General features: G+C 32.4%; 1 long non-coding RNA gene across 2 annotated transcripts; it reads right to left on the reverse strand.

Moving 5' to 3' along the window:
- Positions 1–332: 332 nt before the first annotated feature.
- Positions 333–6961, reverse strand: LOC125496953 (uncharacterized). Of its 2 annotated transcripts, XR_007273406.2 has the most exons (7): positions 6825–6961; positions 6654–6741; positions 6484–6549; positions 5562–5628; positions 3356–3429; positions 785–2748; positions 333–669 (listed from the first exon to the last, which is right to left on the reverse strand). It is a non-coding gene; the product is annotated as an uncharacterized LOC125496953 (long non-coding RNA). The 2 variants fall into 2 exon arrangements; XR_007273407.1 differs by lacking the exons at positions 333–669; positions 5562–5628 and having other exon boundaries at positions 2468–2748.
- Positions 6962–7700: the final 739 nt, after the last annotated feature.

Genomic DNA, 7700 nt, shown 5'->3' on the forward strand with positions numbered 1-7700 from the left:
ATTAAAACCATTAATAATGAAGCTTTTTATCCTTTTACCACGGTTGCTTAAACCACCGGCCAACGCTTTTCTCAAATTTCCTTCTACGGTGCTATCATCTAGGTTATGGAAATATAATTCCAAATAGACGGTTAAGTTAAACTTAGATTGATATATAAAACAATTAAGGCAACTTCAAATTATGAAGCATATAACCTGATCTGCAACCAATCGGAGAATTCTTAAGCCTCCACTGATTTTCGAGATATTCATTGCTACTTCTGCGACTCCATGCTCTTGTCGTTTAGTTGTAAGAAATCATTAAGAATTTGAAAAGTGTTGTTAACGTTTTAATTATAGATACATTCGATAAACGATCCATAATGATACTTACTCAATTACTGGTTTCATCTCATCCGAATGAAGCAAAACATAGCAATGTGCTTGCTTTAAACTTTTGTCATCAAGCCGACATTTTCTCTCTTTCCAACGACACGACCAGAGTTGTATAGATAGTTATTGATGAGCGGAACACCATCATCATTCCTTTTTGGTCTAGTGAACATGGTCTCAACACTTTCTAAATATCTCGAGCGAAACGTAATTGTCTTCCATAAAAGGAACTATTCAGCTATGGACCCTTCCGGCTGTGCTTTATTGCTAACATGAGATTTCAAAAAGGCCAAGTACCTTCGAAAATAATGAAGATTGTGAGTGGAAAAATTAGAAAAGTAGTTAATGGTGGTTTCTTATTACAAAATGATAAAGGAAATTTAAAAGAGTAATCTAAATTTGAGATATTAACCTTTCAATAGGATACATCCATCTGTAATGAACAGGTCCGCCGAGTTTAACCTCATCCACTAAATGAATTAGTAGATGAACCATAATTGTGAAAAATGTTGGTGGAAACTCTTTCTCTATCTTACAAAGGGTCAACACATGATTTGACTGAATGGTATCTAACTCTCCTTTATCAATGGCAGTTGAACATATCTTCTTGAAAAAGTACGACAACTCTTCAAGTAAGTCAGTATCTTTTGTGGCATTTGACGCTCTTAAAGAAACCGAAAGAAGGTCTTGCATGAGGATATGATTTTCATGATTTTCCATATTTATAAGTCTGCGCTCCTTCATATTCACACATCTTTGCAAATTTGAGCCATACCCATCAGGAACTCTAAGCTTTTTCAAAACTTTCAAAAACCGCTCTTTATCTTCTTTACACATATTGCAGGCAGCTGGAGGCATATATCTTTAACACGATTAGGATGAGTTTGAAGCCAAAGATGAGATTTTACGTTTCGTCTTTAAGAGCCTCCTTAGCTTTTTTATCATCTCTACTCTTTTCTGTGTCTAAAAGAGTTTCTAATAAATTGTCACACACATTCCAAGTCAAAAAACGTTCTTTTCTTTTTCCAAAGAACCTTATCATCTTCATTTTCACCTTCATCATCCTCAATTTCATTATTAGATGTCCCAATTTCTTGTCTCCTTTTTTTAGAAATTATTTTTGATTTCCTGTAAACTTAATTAACTTCTTCTAGTTGCTTCAAAATTTCTGTCCCACTAGCAGGAACAGGAGTAAGACCATATTCCTCTTTCCCATCAAATAAATTAGCTTGAAAACGAAAAGGATGATCAATCGACAACCATTTACGAGATCCTGAGTAGACAATTTTACCACCAAATTTATATGATTCAGTAAAATTGACGCAAGAAGGGCAAGCTTTATAACCTTATGTACTCCAACCCGACAACATAGCATATGTCTGGAAGTCATTTGTCGTGGAGTGTAATGTTGTTCGTAGTATAAACTTTTTTTTGATATAAACATCAAAAGCATCTGCACCTTCCCACAACAATTTTAACTCATGGATTAAAGGTTGCTAGTACACATCAATATCAATACCAGGGCCATATTTTCTGGGAATAATCAAGGATAAAATAAATGAAGATGACTTCATACAAAGCCAAGGAGGCAAATTATATGGAATCAGAACAACTGGCCATGTACTATAATTAGTGTTCATGAGACGATATGAATTAAAACCATCACTTGCTAGACCAAGTATACTACGAGGATCTTTAGCGAACTCTTCATATCTTTTATCAAATCTTTTCCAAGCCTCTACATCTGACGGGTGACTAATAATGTTTTCGTCCTTCCGATTAAAATGCCATATCATATCTCTTGCAGTATTAGATGACATGTAAAGCCTTTCTAGTCTAGGGATGAGAGGAAAATACCGCATTACTTTAACTGGCACCCCCTTCTTACACGTGTCATTACTTTTCTTATTTGCATCACTCTCCTTACCTTTCAGATTTTGCCACATTGATGTGTGGCAGATATGACACTCACTTTTGTTTGCGTATTCCCCCCAACATAGCATACAATCATTTGGACCTGCATGCATTATCTCATAACCTAATCCTAGATCTTTTATTATCTTCATGCTTTCATAATAAGACGACGGAAACTCCATAATATAAGGAAATGCGTCTAATATAAGTTCAAGCAACCTATTAAATGATTCAGCAAACTAGTGGTTTATACAATTAAGGTGGAATAAGTGTAATAGAAACAGTAGCTTTGAAAAAGTAGTACACCCTTCATATAGACTCTCGTTGGAAGCTTCCTTGAGTCTTTTATACTCCGCCTCTTCTACGTTGGTGTTGGTTGATGCACATTCATCATCTACTTCGTATTGAAAATTTACCTCTTCATGCATCTCATTTAGATCTTCGTCATCAGAATCTAGCTCACTTAATAAAAGGGGTTCGTTAGTGGGTTATGAACTACCAATCCTAAAAGCTATTTTTAGTAACCTATCAATATAAACTCGACCTACTACTTTTGCCTGATCACTAGGGAACTTTAAGTTGTTATTCAGTTGATGGTTAGAATGAAAAATCCAATTTATGTAATTCTTGTAAAAATCGTACAATAAAATATGGCCTCCTACTTTTTCCAGCTTAAACCATTTATTTAACTTGCAACTATTACATGGACATCGTGCTTTTCCTTCTACAAGAGTCTCTTTAGCAAGCTCTAAAAATTTTATGCAACCATCATAATAAGCAGAATGACCTTTTTGTAAATTTATCCAACTAGAATCCATGTCTACAAAAAGAAAAACAATTACAAATAAGAACTACAAACCCAAAAAAAAAAAATCCATGAACAACATATATCTTGAAATAATTCACCCAAAACAATTATACAAAACATTACCTAGTTCACCCATTGCAAAATCATTATTCTCATGTTACAAAATGACTATGATATTACTTAACTTTTGAAATAGATCACCTTATAACAAGAAGCAATTCCAATAATTAAAGAAAATGCAAGACAATTTAGGTAAAGTACCTAGTTCACCCAGAGGTGCTACAGAAGGAAGAAGATTAATTCCCTTTGGCCACCTGCAATCTGCTCCACGACAACTGTTACAATAATCGAAGATCTCTATAAAGAAAATAATATATTATGTATAAGACTTAGGAATGGTTTAAAATAGCGGTAACTACAATCATCCAAGAACAAACCTCCTTGTATAGTAAATTAGGAAAAAGAAAATTAAGACTTATAAATTATGTTTAAAATAGCACTGACTATTAGTACTGTTATACCACCTTCATCGATTGATATTTTCCTTCTATTTCTTTTGTACAGCTACCTGCTACTTGATAATTATATGGAAGATCTTTGTGCTAACATCAAGGTTAGTAGCTTTTATGATCTTAGCATACTTGGTATGCTACTGTCAGATTAATGAGTGAAGCTGTTTCAATTGTCAACACCTTATAATTGAATGCTAGTATGTATTGAGGGCATTCTAATTCATATTTGTTGCTTTGCATAAATCTAGATACTAATGAATATACTAGTCAATGAACCAGTGACCTAGTATGATGAATATAAAATTCCAGCTAGCTAAGAATGATCATGCTTGCTCTATCACTTCTCAAGATATCTACCTATCCTCGAGAAGCTAGAACCCAGAGAAAATCCATAAATTTAATATATGAGAGAGAAGAATAGAAGATACATCAACTTTGAAATCAAGCTAAAACATTTGATGAACTCATGCTAAAACTCAACAAGTTAAACTGAGCATCTTCTCACATGTTTCTCAGCCAAGAAACATTTGATGAACACATGCTAAAACTCAATACTTCATGTAGGCTTATAATTAGCCTCATGAGCCAAAAGTATTTGAACAGGAAGGTACAATTATCAGGGTGTTAGCTTCAGTTTATCAGATTTATAGTGACTTTGTTTCTTTCTTGTTTTTATCAGAAACTGATGATATACTGTTACCAGTGTGATTCAGGGAATTCTATTTTTTTCAAAGGGGATGTAACTGTTTAAGATCAATATCAAAAGGGGAAGAGTAAAAAGAATACATTTGTTCTCTTATAGTGCAAATCTAATCTTTCCTACCTTATACACTTCCATCCAAAAGAAGCATCATTTCTCAAAGGTATAGTATATTTCAATGATAACATGTTTGTAAAGTGTATAATTTCCCTAAGAAAATAAAAATGTGCATAGTTGAAAAGTGTTAGCTACTATTGTAACTTAAAGCTATCTGATAATACTTTAAAGAAGATAATAATGAACAAGAGCAATGACTAATGACATCTAACATGCACAACACTAGGGGAAGAGTGACATGAACAATAATGTCCATAGATGTTCCAAGCCAATGATATAAATGTAAATTGAAAATTTTAACCTTTTTTTAGAAACTTTTAAATGCGATCAACAAAACAATCATGTATATCCTCATAACCTAGGATGATCTTAATCACCTGTTGAAACCTAGAATTCTCTAAAGACTAAAGTGGAGGGCGTTTAATAAAGTGATTAGAAAGATAAATCAATTTTAAATGATCTAATTGATGAAGCTGAATCTTACATCGTACCAAACACTTGAATATATCCAGCAATAGTAAGGCTTGAAGTTGAGACAGAGAACTAAGTCGAAAATATTATTCAAAATACAACTATTTTCGACCTTTTAGCATATTACTATTAGAAGTCTAGAATTAGAATGCAGCTTAGATTTCTTCTATAATCAGGTGAAGGATACATCGACATATAATATTAGATCCCAATAAACTTGTAAACATTATTCAAAATACAACTAATTTTTCGACCTTTTAGTAGATTACTATTAGAAGTCTATAATTAGAATGCAACTTAGATTTCTTATACAATCAGGTGAAGTATACATCGACATATAATATTAGATCCCAATAAACTTGTAAACATAATAAAAAATTATCAAGCAATGCAGTAAGAGAATTACAGTCGGCAGAAAAGACATACATGTTTTGAAATACAAGCTAGCACAATGTATAGCTATATTCAGCCACGACAACTAGTATAAGAAAATTTTTAAAGTCACCACATAGTTAACTCAGAGATGCAACTTAACTGAAGTATGCCCATACCGGACCCATACGCCCATAGCTGCAGCAGATTTCGAAATTACACTTGCAAAGATGTATACCAACAACATATTAAAGTTTTGATTTTAAATAAGCATGCTCCTTTTTAAAGTACTAACCTTTTTTTATTAAATTGCCCTGATTTTCCTTGTCAAATTGTTCAATTCCTTCCGCTTTGCAATTTCTCTAAGATTCATGGGAGGTTGAAAACGAAGAATTCAATAGAAATTCATGAAATCAGATTGAATTTTACAAAACTAGATTTTTTTGCACGCGATGCGTGCTTGAATTTTTTTTCGAAACAAAACTCGATTTTCTTCGGCATAAGAGTCAAAATTTGAACATTAGACATACAAAGTATAATTGTTTTTAGTTGCGAAATTTGATTGGTTTAGTTTCTATCACTTAAGTCTCTCGCCATTCTTTTTGTTTTTTTTTTTACTTTTCAAAGTTAAATTCTATGAACAAAATAGAAATTTTATTGAATTTATTTATGATTTCTAATATTATAAATTTTTAGTTGATTTTTAAATTAAGTACAGTACTTCATAAATTGTAAAGAAAGTGGAAACCTTGATTTCAAGTCAATTTTTTCATAGGTTGTAGTTTGTAAATGAATTTTTAAGTTTTTATAAAGTTTCCTCATTTAGTGATTTGCATAACGTAAATTATGCAATTTTATGATTTTAGTTGACTGAGTGATTGTTATAATTATATTTTTGGTATTTTTGTTTGAAGCCCTCTTTGATTTGTATGTGAATTTGTAATTTAGAATGTGAAGGGGGGGCAAAATAGGCATTTCAAAAGAGGACACCATTGCTCCCCTTCCCTTATATAATAGAGATTCAAGAAAAAAAACAATAATTCGAGACAAACCTACGATACTCAACACTTTTATTGGAAAAAATGAGAATGAGTTGTTGCTCGACGCTTACATTATGACTTTCTCATATATTCGAAAATACACTCGCAACAGATGTATACAAGCAGCATATTAAAGTTTTGATGTTAAATAAGCATGCTCTTATTTAAAATACTAACCTTTTTTATTAAATTGCCCTGATTTTCCTTGTCAAATTGTTCAATTCCTTCCGCTTCGCAATTTCTCTAAGATTCATGGGAGGTTGAAAATGAAGAATTCAATATAAATTCATGAAATCAGATTGAATTTCACAAAATTCAAGAAAATAAAACAATAATTCGAGACAAACCTACGATTCTCAACACTTTTATTGAAAATTCAGAGAATTCTGTTATCAAAGTGATCAATTTCTCGCAGCTTTGCGATTGATTTTAAGACTGTTGAAAGGTAGAAGATGAATACTTCAATGGAAATTTGCAGAATTGTAATAAAAAAAAGAGAAAAATTAGAGATGACATACCAGATGAAGAAGACAACGGCGAGCAATTGAACAGTGAATTGAGAAGAATTATAGGGTTTGAGCGTTTGAGTGTTTGAGACTAACTGATGAAAAACGTGGTGTTGTTTTGCATGCGGTTTATAATAATGGATTTAAAAATCTCCAAAATTTCAAGCGTGATTTCTTTCTACTAGGATTCTCTAATACTTCCTCCGTTTCATATTAATCTACACACTCATGTGGGATCTTGTTAGATTCGTCTTAGTATGTATTTTATTAATATGTACTTTTTATAATTTTTAAAAATACAAAACTAAAGATATATGTCCTCAAAGTTTTACATTGGCATGCGTGAAAAGTGTAAGTGTGTAGATTAAAATGAAACGGAGGGAGTAGAGATTTAATGAATACAAGTGATGTACACGTGATGTAGGCGTGCTATGTGGACGCTGAATAGTGTGGACAATATTCTCGACGCTTTTAAGCGTCGAGGATATGCGGAAAAAATAAACCCCCCAACACCTATGTTGGGGCATCGAGAAACAAGCATCCAAAAAGTAAGGGTTTTCTAGTAGTGAATAGAGATAATTTAACATGAAGCACAACCTAAATCAAACTTGATTAGACCCTTACCAAGCCAATCCAAAGTCGATGTAATATGGACTTTAAGAAAACCAATTTTTATCATATCCAAAACATCATCAAATCTGAAATTAAATTTAGTTACGATTGACATAAGCCGAACATGATTGGACTTGACAGCGATATGAACTGAAATATACCTAAACTTCTGTCGCGAATCTAATCAACTAATTTATTTATGATGCCTCGATCCAAACATGATCTAGCTCAAAAAATCCGACCTCGATTCTTGAATTGACACCTCCAAACCTAAAT

Source organism: Beta vulgaris, chromosome 4, assembly GCF_026745355.1.
Source record: "Beta vulgaris subsp. vulgaris cultivar EL10 chromosome 4, EL10.2, whole genome shotgun sequence".
NCBI lineage: Eukaryota > Viridiplantae > Streptophyta > Magnoliopsida > Caryophyllales > Amaranthaceae > Beta > Beta vulgaris.